The following is a 12,203-nucleotide window of genomic DNA, read 5'->3' as shown; positions in this document are numbered from 1 at the left end:
TCCTTCTCCTTCTGTCCTTCTCCTTCTGTCCCTCTCTGTCTGTCCCTCTCCTTCTGTTCCTCTCCATCGGTCCTTCTCCTTCTGTCCCTCTCCTTCTGTCCTTCTCCTTCTGTCCCTCTCCATCTGTCCTTCTCCGTCTGTCCCTCTCCTTCTGTCCCTCTCTGTCTGTCCTTCTCCGTCTGTCCCTCTCCTTCTGTCCCTCTCTATCTGTCCCTCTCCTTCTGTCCCTCTCTGTCTGTCCCTCTCCGTCTGTCCCTCTCCGTCTGTCCCTCTCCTTCTGTCCCTCTCCTTCTGTCCCTCTCTGTCTGTCCCTCTCTGTCTGTCCCTCTCCGTCTGTCCCTCTCCATCTGTCCCTCTCCGTCTGTCCTTCTCTGTCTGTCCCTCTCCGTCTGTCCTTCTCCGTCTGTCCCTCTCCATCTGTCCTTCTCCGTCTGTCCCTCTCCTTCTGTCCCTCTCTGTCTGTCCTTCTCTGTCTGTCCCTCTCCGTCTGTCCCTCTCCTTCTGTCCCTCTCTGTCTGTCCCTCTCTGTCTGTCCCTCCCTGTCTGTCCCTCTCTGTCTGTCCCTCTCCGTCTGTCCCTCTCCATCTGTCCCTCTCCGTCTGTCCCTCTCCTTCTGTCCCTCTCTGTCTGTCCCTCTCTGTCTGTCCTTCTCCTTCTGTCCCTCTCCGTCTGTCCCTCTCTGTCTGTCCTTCTACTTCTGTCCCTCTCCGTCTGTCCCTCTCCTTCTGTCCCTCTCCATCTGTCCTTCTCCTTCTGTCCCTCTCTGTCTGTCCCTCTCTGTCTGTCCTTCTACTTCTGTCCCTCTCCTTCTGTCCCTCTCCATCTGTCCTTCTCCTTCTGTCCCTCTCTGTCTGTCCCTCTCCTTCTGTCCTTCTCCTTGTGTCCCTCTCCTTCTGTCCCTCTCTGTCTGTCCCTCTCCTTCTGTCCCTCTCTGTCTGTACAGTACCATATAACAGTACCATATAACAGTACTATATAACAGTACTATATAACAGTACCATATAACAGTACTATATAACAGCACCATATAACAGTACTATATAACAGTACCATATAACAGTACTATATAACAGTACCATATAACAGTACTATATAACAGTACCATATAACAGTACCATATAACAGTACCATATAACAGTACTATATAACAGTACTATATAACAGTACCATATAACAGTACTATATAACAGTACCATATACCAGTACTATATAACAGTACCATATAACAGTACTATACAACAGTACTATACAACAGTACCATATACCAGTACTATATAACAGTACCATATAACAGTACTATACAACAGTACTATACAACAGTACCATATAACAGTACTATATAACAGTACCATATAACAGTACCATATAACAGTACCATATAACAGTACCATATAACAGTACTATATAACAGTACCATATAACAGTACTATATAACAGTACTATATAACAGTACCATATAACAGTACTATATAACAGTACCATATAACAGTACTATATAACAGTACTATATAACAGTACCATATAACAGTACTCCTTCATCTCATATTGTCCTGATGTCTATAATGACCTCACCCCCCTCAGCTCCTTAGTCTCATATCGCCCTGATGTCTATAGTGGTCAGGCTTCAGCACTAATGATAACAGGCCAGGGGGTGTTGCTGGGGTCTGGTGTGTGTGTGTGTGTGTGTGTGTGTGTGTGTGTGTGTGTGTGCGCGCTGGATGAAGGGATCATGGCTAAACTCCCAGGCTCTTAAAAGTTATCTCCACAACAGCAGCTCTGTGATATGATTGACACCCTGCAGAGGGTAAAAATAGGAACTCATGCTGGCTAACCTTCTGTATCCACTAGACTAGATGAGTTGTCTGTCACTGGTACATCTAACCTTCTGTACCCACTAGACTAGAGCTGTCTGTCACAGGTACATCTAACCTTCTGTACCCACTAGACTAGAGCTGTCTGTCACAGGTACATATAACCTTCTGTACCCACTAGACTAGATGAGTTGTCTGTCACAGGTACATCTAACCTTCTGTATCCACTAGACTAGATGAGTTGTCTGTCACTGGTACATCTAACCTTCTGTACCCACTAGACTAGAGCTGTCTGTCACAGGTACATCTAACCTTCTGTACCCACTAGACTAGAGCTGTCTGTCACAGGTACATATAACCTTCTGTACCCACTAGACTAGATGAGTTGTCTGTCACAGGTACATCTAACCTTCTGTATCCACTAGACTAGATGAGTTGTCTGTCACAGGTACATCTAACCTTCTGTACCCACTAGACTAGAGCTGTCTGTCACAGGTACATCTAACCTTCTGTACCCACTAGACTAGAGCTGTCTGTCACAGGTACATATAACCTTCTGTACCCACTAGACTAGATGAGTTGTCTGTCACAGGTACATCCAACCTTCTGTACCCACTAGACTAGATGAGTTGTCTGTCACAGGTACATCTAACCTTCTGTACCCACTAGACTAGATGAGTTGTCTGTCACAGGTACATCTAACCTTCTGTATCCACTAGACTAGATGAGTTGTCTGTCACAGGTAAATCTAACCTTCTGTACCCACTAGACTAGATGAGTTGTCTGTCACAGGTACATCTAACCTTCTGTACCCACTAGACTAGAGCTGTCTGTCACAGGTACATCTAACCTTCTGTACCCACTAGACTAGATGAGTTGTCTGTCACAGGTAAATCTAACCTTCTGTACCCACTAGACTAGAGCTGTCTGTCACAGGTACATCTAACCTTCTGTACCCACTAGACTAGAGCTGTCTGTCACAGGTACATCTAACCTTTTGTACCCACTAGACTAGAGCTGTCTGTCACAGGTAAATCTAACCTTCTGTACCCACTAGACTAGAGCTGTCTGTCACAGGTACATCTAACCTTCTGTACCCACTAGACTAGAGCTGTCTGTCACAGGTACATCTAACCTTCTGTACCCACTAGACTAGAGCTGTCTGTCACAGGTACATCTAACCTTCTGTACCCACTAGACTAGAGCTGTCTGTCACAGGTACATCTAACCTTCTGTACCCACTAGACTAGAGCTGTCTGTCACAGGTACATCTAACCTTCTGTACCCACTAGACTAGAGCTGTCTGTCACAGGTACATCTAACCTTCTGTACCTGGGGTTTATTATGGATCCCCGTTAGTTACCGCTGTGAAATGTTCACTAACCAGAGGGACAGAGTGGAAGACCGAGCACATAAGGAACAGGGATATGTGTGTAAAAAGTACCGTTGGTCGGACCGGATGATGAATGATACTGGGTTGCTGCAGAAGGACGTTCCGCGGCTATCCGATGAGCTGAAGCAGATGGAGAACCTCGTTGACGAGTTCACCAATGTAGCTATAGCCCAGGCTAAACGATCTGTCCCACTTCTCGGAGCAGGTGGCTTGTTCTACTTCACTTCACCACAGACACTGGGCCGAGGTGGTTAAGCTAATGGGCCCGAGGGAGCTGTAACCTGGGCGGTCCTTTCCTCAAATCAAATCAAATTTTATTGGTCACATACATGTGTTTAACAGATTGTTGCGGGTGTAGCGAAGCACCCCCCTCTCTCCTTCTAGGCAACAGAGTTCCTCACTGCACCTTGCACCTCTCTCAATGACTATTGGGGTAAGCTCCATGTGCCCTAGAGCTCTCTCTCGGAGCTCAGCCATCCCAGGCCACTGGCTCCGTGCGACCTGGAAATCCACGACCTCCCCCTCCCAAGATATCCATTGTACGGAGTTCCATTGTACGGAGTTCCATTGTACGGAGTTCCATTGTACGGAGTTCCATTGTACGGAGTTCCATCGTACGGAGTTCCATCGTATGGAGTTCCATCGTATGGAGTTCCATCGTACGGAGTTCCATCGTACGGAGTTCCATTGTACGGAGTTCCATTGTATGGAGTTCCATTGTCAGGAGTTCCATTGTACGGAGTTCCATCGTACGGTGTTCCATTGTACGGAGTTCCATTGTACGGAGTTCCATTGTACGGAGTTCCATTGTCAGGAGTTCCATTGTACGGAGTTCCATTGTACGGGATGTAGTGGTTGATAGTAGGTTTGGGTGGTATCCAGATGTTCATATCATTCTACCGTCCTACTCTCATCCCGGGAATTTACGGTATTACTGGCTTAGTACACAAGGGGGCGCCAAGAAAAAAAAAGCCAAAATAGCCCATTGGGCGAATAGCGAATTTCCTTGGAGGCTGCAAGCTAAAATGCTAACTAGCAGAAACGAAAAATATATAATTGCAAAGACAGGCAATCCAGCTCATAAAGTTACACTTTCGGAAAGTATTCAGACCCTTTCACTTTTTCCACATTTTGTTACGTTATATATATATATATATATATATATATATATATATATATATATATATATATATATATATATATATATATATATATATATATATAAAAACTGCAATACCTGATTTACATAAGTACTCAGACCCTTTGCTTTGAGACTCAACATTTAGCTCAGGTGCATCCTTCTTCCATTGATCATCCTTGCGATGTTTCTACAACTTGATTGGTATCCCACCTGTGGTAAATTCAATTGATTGGACATGATTTGTAAAGACACATACCTGTCTATATAAGGTCCCACAGATGACAGTGCATGTCAGAGCAAAAACCAAGCCATGAGGTCGAAGGAATTGTATGTAGAGCTCAGAGACAGGATTGTGTTGAGGCATAGATCTGGGGAAGGCTACCAAAAAATGTCTGCAGCATTGAAGGTCCCCAAGAACACAGTGGCCACCATCATTCAACCTCCAAGACTCTACCTAGAGCTGGCCACCCGGCCAAACTGAGTAATCGGGGGAGAAGGGCCTTGGTCAGGGAGGTGACCAAGAACCCAATGGTCACTCTGACAGAGCTCCAGAGTTCTTCTGTGGAGATGGGAGAAACTTCCAGAAGGACAACCGTCTCTGTAGCACTACACCAAGCTGGCCTTAATGGTAGAATGGCCAGATGGAAGCCACTCCTCAGTAAAAGGCACATGACAGCCCACTTGGAGTTTGCCAAAAGGCACATAAACCACTCTCAGACCATGAGAATGCCAAGAGTCACGTCTGGAGGGGAGTTTATCACCCTCCTTCGGCCCTCCCAATTGCTCTTAACAAATTGTTTGACTTGCTGTCTAATTATGTTGAATCTGAATTATAAATATTGGGTGATCTTAACTTGGATTGGTTGATGTCAGTATCAGATAAACTGAATGATATTTGTACTGAGCAAAATTTAACTCAACTTATAACTAAACCAACCCACCCCAACTTAAAACACCCTGAAAAATCAACTATATTGGATGTAATTCCAGCCAATGGAATCTTTAAATCAAATCAAATCAAATCAAATTTTATTTGTCACATACACATGGTTAGCAGATGTTAATGCGAGTGTAGCGAAATGCTTGTGCTTCTAGTTCCGACAATGCAGTAATAACCAACAAGTAATCTAACTAACAATTCCAAAACTACTGTCTTATACACAGTGTAAGGGGATAAAGAATATGTACATAAGGATATATGAATGAGTGATGGTACAGAGCGGCATAGGCAAGATGCAGTAGATGGTATTGAGTGCAGTATATACATATGAGATGAGTATGTAAACAAAGTGGCATAGTTTAAAGTGGCTAGTGATACATGTATTACATAAGGATACAGTCGATGATATAGAGTACAGTGTATATACGTACGCATATGAGATTAATAATGTAGGGTAAGTAACATTATAGTACTGTCATTGAGATAGAAGCTGTTTTTCAGTCTCTCGGTCCCAGCTTTGATGCACCTGTACTGACCTCGCCTTCTGGATGATAGCGGGGTGAACAGGCAGTAGCTCGGGTGGTTGATGTCCTTGATGATCTTTATGGCCTTCCTGTAACATCGGGTGGTGTAGGTGTCCTGGAGGGCAGGTAGTTTGCCCCCGGTGATGCGTTGTGCAGACCTCACTACCCTCTGGAGAGCCTTACGGTTGTGGGCGGAGCAGTTGCCGTACCAGGCGGTGATACAGCCCGCCAGGATGCTCTCGATTGTGCATCTGTAGAAGTTTGTGAGTGCTTTACTAACGAGCTCAGTGACCATTATCCCATTGCCTGCAGTAGATATACTAAGCTACCTAAATTGTGTTTGTGCATTATTACAAAGATACAACTTTCAATGAGCAACATTTCCTGTATGACCTGAGGTTGTATGATAGGGAGGGTGTGTCCCTCTATCTCTGATTCGGATGGCACAGCGGTCTAAGGCAGCGGTCTAAGGCACTGCATCTCAGTGCTAGAGGCATTACTACAGACACTGGTTCGATCCCGGGCTGTATTAGGAGCATCGTCCGGATTTGTAAATAAAAATGTGGATATCATTCTGACCTCGATAACTACTGCCCAATTTCTAAACTGGCAAACTCCCTTGTACAAGCTGAATAACTTCTATGCTCGCTTCGAGGCAATGAACACTGAAGCATGCATGAGAGCATCAGCTGTTCCGGATGACAGTGTGATCATGTTCTCCGCAGACGACGTGAGTAAGACCTTCAAACAGGTCAACTTTCACAAAGCTGTAGGGCCAGACGGATTACCAGGACGTGTACTCCGAGCATGCGCTGGCCAACTGGCAAGTGTCTTCACTGACATTTTCAACCTCTCCCTGTCTGAGTCTGTAATACCAACATGTTTCAAGCAGACCACCATAGTCCCTGTGCCCAAGAACACTAAGGCAACCTGCCTAAATGACTGTAGCCATGAAGTGTTTGAAAGGCTGGTCATGGCTCACATCAAAACCATTATCCCAGAAACCCTAGACCCACTCCAATTTGCATACGGCCCCAACAGATCCCCAGATGATGCAATCTCTATTGCACTCCACACTGCCCTTTCCCCCCCTGGACAAAAACACCTATGTGAGAATGCTATTCATTGACTACAGGTCAACACCATAGTGCCCACAAAGCTCATCACTAAGCTCAAGACTGTGGGACAAAACACCTCCCTCTGCAACTGGATCTTAGACTTCCTGACGAGCCGCCCCCAGGTAGTGAAGGTAACGGTACAGTGGGCCCACGGTTTGGTATGTATCACGGTTTGTGGGTCACGGTAACTTTACGGTTTCAGTATCTTTATATTTAAGAAAAGTGTGCGCTTATATGACTCTCATACAGGGGACGAGTTTGCAAAATGTAGCTCTTCATCTCCCGTCACAGAGAGGTAGCTTCCAGTATGTAGTGAACCGCAGTTAAAAATTGAAAATACACCATTCGTTGTTTGAATGTCACAGTGAGGTAGCTTCCAGAACATAGTGAACTGTCACAGTGAGGTAGCTTCCAGAACATAGTGAACTGTCACAGTGAGGTAGCTTCCAGTATGTAGTGAACCGTCACAGAGAGGTAGCTTCCAGAACATAGTGAACCGTCACAGAGAGGTAGCTTCCAGTACATAGTGAACCGTCACAGTGAGGTAGCTTCCAGAACATTGTGCACCGTCACAGAGAGGTAGCTTTCAGTACATAGTGAACGGTCACAGTGAGGTAGCTTCCAGAACATAGTGAACCGTCACAGAGAGGTAGCTTCCAGAACATAGTGAACCGTCACAGTGAGGTAGCTTCCAGTATGTAGTGAACCGTCACAGAGAGGTAGCTTCCAGAACATAGTGAACCGTCACAGAGAGGTAGCTTCCAGAACATTGTGAACTGTCACAGTGAGGTAGCTTCCAGTACGTAGTGAACCGTCACAGTGAGGTAGCTTCCAGAACATTGTGAACTGTCACAGAGAGGTAGCTTCCAGTACATAGTGAACCGTCACAGAGAGGTAGCTTCCAGAACATTGTGAACTGTCACAGTGAGGTAGCTTCCAGAACATTGTGAACCGTCACAGTGAGGTAGCTTCCAGTACATAGTGAACCGTCACAGAGAGGTAGCTTCCAGTACATAGTGAACCGTCACAGAGAGGTAGCTTCCAGAACCTAGTGAACTGTCACAGAGAGGTAGCTTCCAGTATGTAGTGAACTGTCACAGTGAGGTAGCTTCCAGAACATAGTGAACCCAGTCCGGTACGTCCTGTGCCTGCTCCCCGTACTCGCCCTGATGTACGCCTCCACAGCCCAGTACATCCTGTGCTAGCTCCCCGCACTCGCCGTCCGAAGTGTGTCATTGTTCTGGTACAAGTTGTGCCGGTTCTACGCACCAGGTCTCCAGTGCGCCTCCACAGTCCGGTACGTCCTGTGCCTGCTCCTCGCACTCGCCCTGAAGAGCGTGTCACCAGTCCAGTGCAACCTGTACTGGCCCCACGCATCAGGCCTCCAGTGCGCCTCCCCAGTCCGGTACTTCCAGTCCGGTGACGGTCCCCAGTCCAGAGCTTCCGGCGACGGTCCCCAGTCTAGAGATTCCGGCGATTGTTCACAGTCCGGAACCTCCTACGACGGTCCACAGTCCGGAACCTCCTACGACGGTCCACAGTCCGGAACCTCCTAAGACTGTCCACAGTCCGGAACCTCCTACGACGGTCCACAGTCCGGAACCTCTTACGACGGTCCACAGTCCGGAACCTCTTACGACGGTCCACAGTCCGGAACCTCTTACGACGGTCCACAGTCCGGAACCTCCTACGACGGTCCACAGTCCCGAACCTCCTACGACGTTCCACAGTCCGGAACCTTCTACGCCGGTCCACAGGCCGGAGCCCTACTTTGCGCCGGTGCCCAGTCCAGGCACGGCGTCCAGTCCTGCTCCATGGCAGGAGCCTCCCTCTGCGCCGATGCCCAGTCCAGGCATGGTGTCCAGTCCCGCTCCAAGGCCGGAGCCTTCCTCTGCACAGGTGCCCAGTCCAGGCAAGGCGTTCTACCCGGCTCCATGGCCGGACCCGTGGATACTTCGCCCCGCACCGGAGCCTCCCCTATAGAGTCAGGTTTTGCGGCTGGAGTCCGCACCTTTGGGGGGGGGGGGGGTACTGTCACGCCCTGACCATAGAAAGCCTTTTAGTCTCTATGTTGGGTAGGTCAGGGTGTGACTAGGGTGGGCTATCTAGGATGTTTTATGTCTATGTTGGCCTGGTCTCAATCAGAGGCAGCTGTTTATCGTTGTCTCTGATTGGGGATCATATTTAGGCAGCCATTTCCACACTGTTTTTTTGTGGGATCCACGCTGCGCCTTGGTCCGTCTCTACACACAACCGTGACAATAAGTAGGTTTGTCCAAACTTTTGACCGGTACTTGCTTAATTAATTAGATTAATATTATGATGTTTCTATCCCATGAAAAATGAAAAACCCTCTGGGTTTCTGTAAGGATGGAAGTGAAAATATGGCGCAGTACAACGTGACGGTTGGCAGTACAGTACAGGGCTATTTAGCGAAAGAATCCCTGTGTCGTGCGGACGAGAGACCAGGGTTCAAAGCCCTGATGGGGAGGAAGGAGTAGGCTTGTCTCAGAGTCCCCATGCTTGTCTCAGAGCAGTGCGAAACGGTGCTACAATAGTTCAATTAACTTAAATTGCTAAAGTATTTTTAGCCACAATCGGCCCCAACCCCAATTAATACATTTGGGCACAGTCGATAGCATGCTGGACTTCAGGCTAGAATGTTGAGGGTTCAAAACCTGCTCCCTGGTTGTTTCATTACAATTATTATTCCGGTCTCAGAGCAAATAGCCTGGATTGTTACTCCCATCTCATTCCTCGCTCCCTTCCACACATCATTCAGCAAGCTTGTGGGCGTGCTGGCAGGATGTACTGTTTTTTATTTTGTATATATGAATTACAAATCAGCCTTTACTTAAATCATGTTTCTAGTCTATTGCATAGTTACAATGTGTAATCATTGATGTCCCAGGGGCAGGAGTGGTAAACACTGTTGAAGTGTATAACTGTAATGTAACATTCAGCGTTAAATGAGTAGCAAGGTGCAGCGGGGTAGGCGTACATTTTCTTTAATTATAAAAGTTCCACCAAATAAAAAACAATAAACAACGTAAACGTAAAGCTAGGAGTGCAACATATGCAACACAAAAAGACAAGATCCCACAACTGAAGGTGGGAAAAGGGGCTGCCTAAGTATGATCCCCAATCAGAGACAACGATAGACAGCTGCCTCTGATTGGGAACCATACTCTGCCAGCAAAGAAATATAAACATAGATTTCCCACCCTAGTCACACCCTGACCTACCAAATAGAGAATTTAAAGGATCTCTAAGGTCAGGGTGGGACATGTAATATATACATGCAGACACATCATTCAAATCTTTTTTTAAACATTTTTTATTTATTTGCCTATTTGCCTATGTAACTAGGCAAGTCAGTTAAGAACAAATTCTTATTTTCAATGACGGCCTAGGAACAGTGGGTTAACTGCCTTGTTCAGGGGCAGAACGACAGATTTGTACCTTGTCAGCTAATGGAATTTGATACACCTGGTATCGGATATGACTGGAAATAAACTACAATCGTTGGTCTCATCATCAACTAACATATTCCTCTCCATTGTAAATGTTTTGTTTGACTCGGTATGACGTTACGACTACTTACATTTGCTTCCACCGTAATGTTTTGTCGGCCATCTTTGCTGAAGAAAGTCACCAGGGATGAGTGGCTCGCGTCATATTCGTTATTGGAACCACTCGATATGATTGGTCATATAAAAACCTTGGGACCCAAATGCATAGTGAGTGCTCTAATGTAGAAAATAGTAAAAATAAAGAAAAACCCTTTAATGAGTAAATGTGTCCAAACTTTTGACTGGTACTGTATATTCATATATAGTATACATTGTGTATATCTGTGTCCATATTGTCCATGAGTTTCTAGTAGATAGACCATATGGTTCAACAGAAAATAGACTAATGAATGAACAAAGCAACTAATCAACAATAGCATTATTTTCAATTACTTCTGCAACTCGTCCAACTGTTTACTTTTTTCACAACTGCTACCAGTCTGACGCCAAAACATTGACAACAAATACATATTGACGAAGCCTCTCTGTCCCCATTGTCCCTGGCCCTGACTGGCTGGATAGTCTGTCTCCATTGTCCCCGGCCCTGACTGGCTGGATAGTCTGTCTCCATTGTCCCTGGCCCTGACTGGCTGGATAGTCTGTAGTCTGTCCCTGACTGGCTGGATAGTCTGAAGTCTGTCCCCATTGTCCCCGGCCCTGACTGGCTGGATAGTTTGTAGTCTGTCCCCATTGTCCCCGGCCCTGACTGGCTGGATAGTCTGTAGTCTGTCCCCATTGTCCCTGGCCCTGACTGGCTGGATAGTTTGTCTCCATTGTCCCTGGCCCTGACCGGCTGGATAGTCTGTAGTCTGTCCCCATTGCCCCTGGTCCTGACTGGCTGGATAGTCTGTAGTCTGTCCCCATTGTCCCTGGCCCTGACCGGCTGGATAGTCTGTAGTCTGTCCCCATTGTCCCTGGCCCTGACTGGCTGGATAGTTTGTCTCCATTGCCCCCGGCCCTGACTGGCTGGATAGTCTGTATTCTGTCCCCATTGCCCCTGGTCCTGACTGGCTGGATAGTCTGTAGTCTGTCCCCATTGTCCCTGGCCCTGACTGGCTGGATAGTTTGTCTCCATTGCCCCCGGCCCTGACTGGCTGGATAGTCTGTATTCTGTCCCCATTGTCCCCGGCCCTGACTGGCTGGATAGTCTGTAGTCTGTCCCCATTGTCCCCGGCCCTGACTGGCTGGATAGTTTGTCTCCATTGTCCCCGGCCCTGACTGGCTGGATAGTCTGTCTCCATTGTCCCTGGCCCTGACTGGCTGGATAGTCTGTATTCTGTCCCCATTGCCCCTGGCTGGATACACACAGAGCAGGCTTTTCTTTTGGCTAATAAAAGGCCATAATGGCAGCCATTGTCTCACACCTGGCTTTGTTTCTAACCCTGGACTATACTCTACACTGTGCACAGGACTCAGGTTCACCTGCCTGCCTGCGTGACTGGGTGGCTGTACTCTCCCTCTCTCCGGCCATGTGAGAGGGGAGGGAGGAAACAGCCCAGCCACAGAGCCCAGCCACAGAGGATGGCAGGATGCTCATTTGCATCCAAGTACAGAGTCCAAGAGACGTTGGCAGAGAGAGAGAGAGAGAGAGAGGGAGAGAGAAGAGAGAGAGAGAGAGAGAGAGAGAGAGAGAGAGAGAGAGACAAGAGAGCGAGAGACAAGAGAGAGAGAGGGAGAGAGAAGAGAGAAGAGAGAAGAGAGAGA

At 47.0% G+C, this 12,203-nt stretch overlaps 1 protein-coding gene across 2 annotated transcripts in view; it reads left to right on the top strand.

Annotated features, from left to right (window-relative positions):
- LOC110523118 (protein Shroom3) overlaps positions 1 to 12,203 on the top strand; it is a 158,445-nt gene that overhangs the window by 32,854 nt on the left and 113,388 nt on the right. The window lies entirely within an intron of this gene.

This window comes from Oncorhynchus mykiss, chromosome 12, assembly GCF_057628025.1.
Source record: "Oncorhynchus mykiss isolate SJ-2025 chromosome 12, ASM5762802v1, whole genome shotgun sequence".
Classification (NCBI taxonomy): domain Eukaryota; kingdom Metazoa; phylum Chordata; class Actinopteri; order Salmoniformes; family Salmonidae; genus Oncorhynchus; species Oncorhynchus mykiss.
This window is presented reverse-complemented; position numbering and strand designations above follow the sequence as displayed.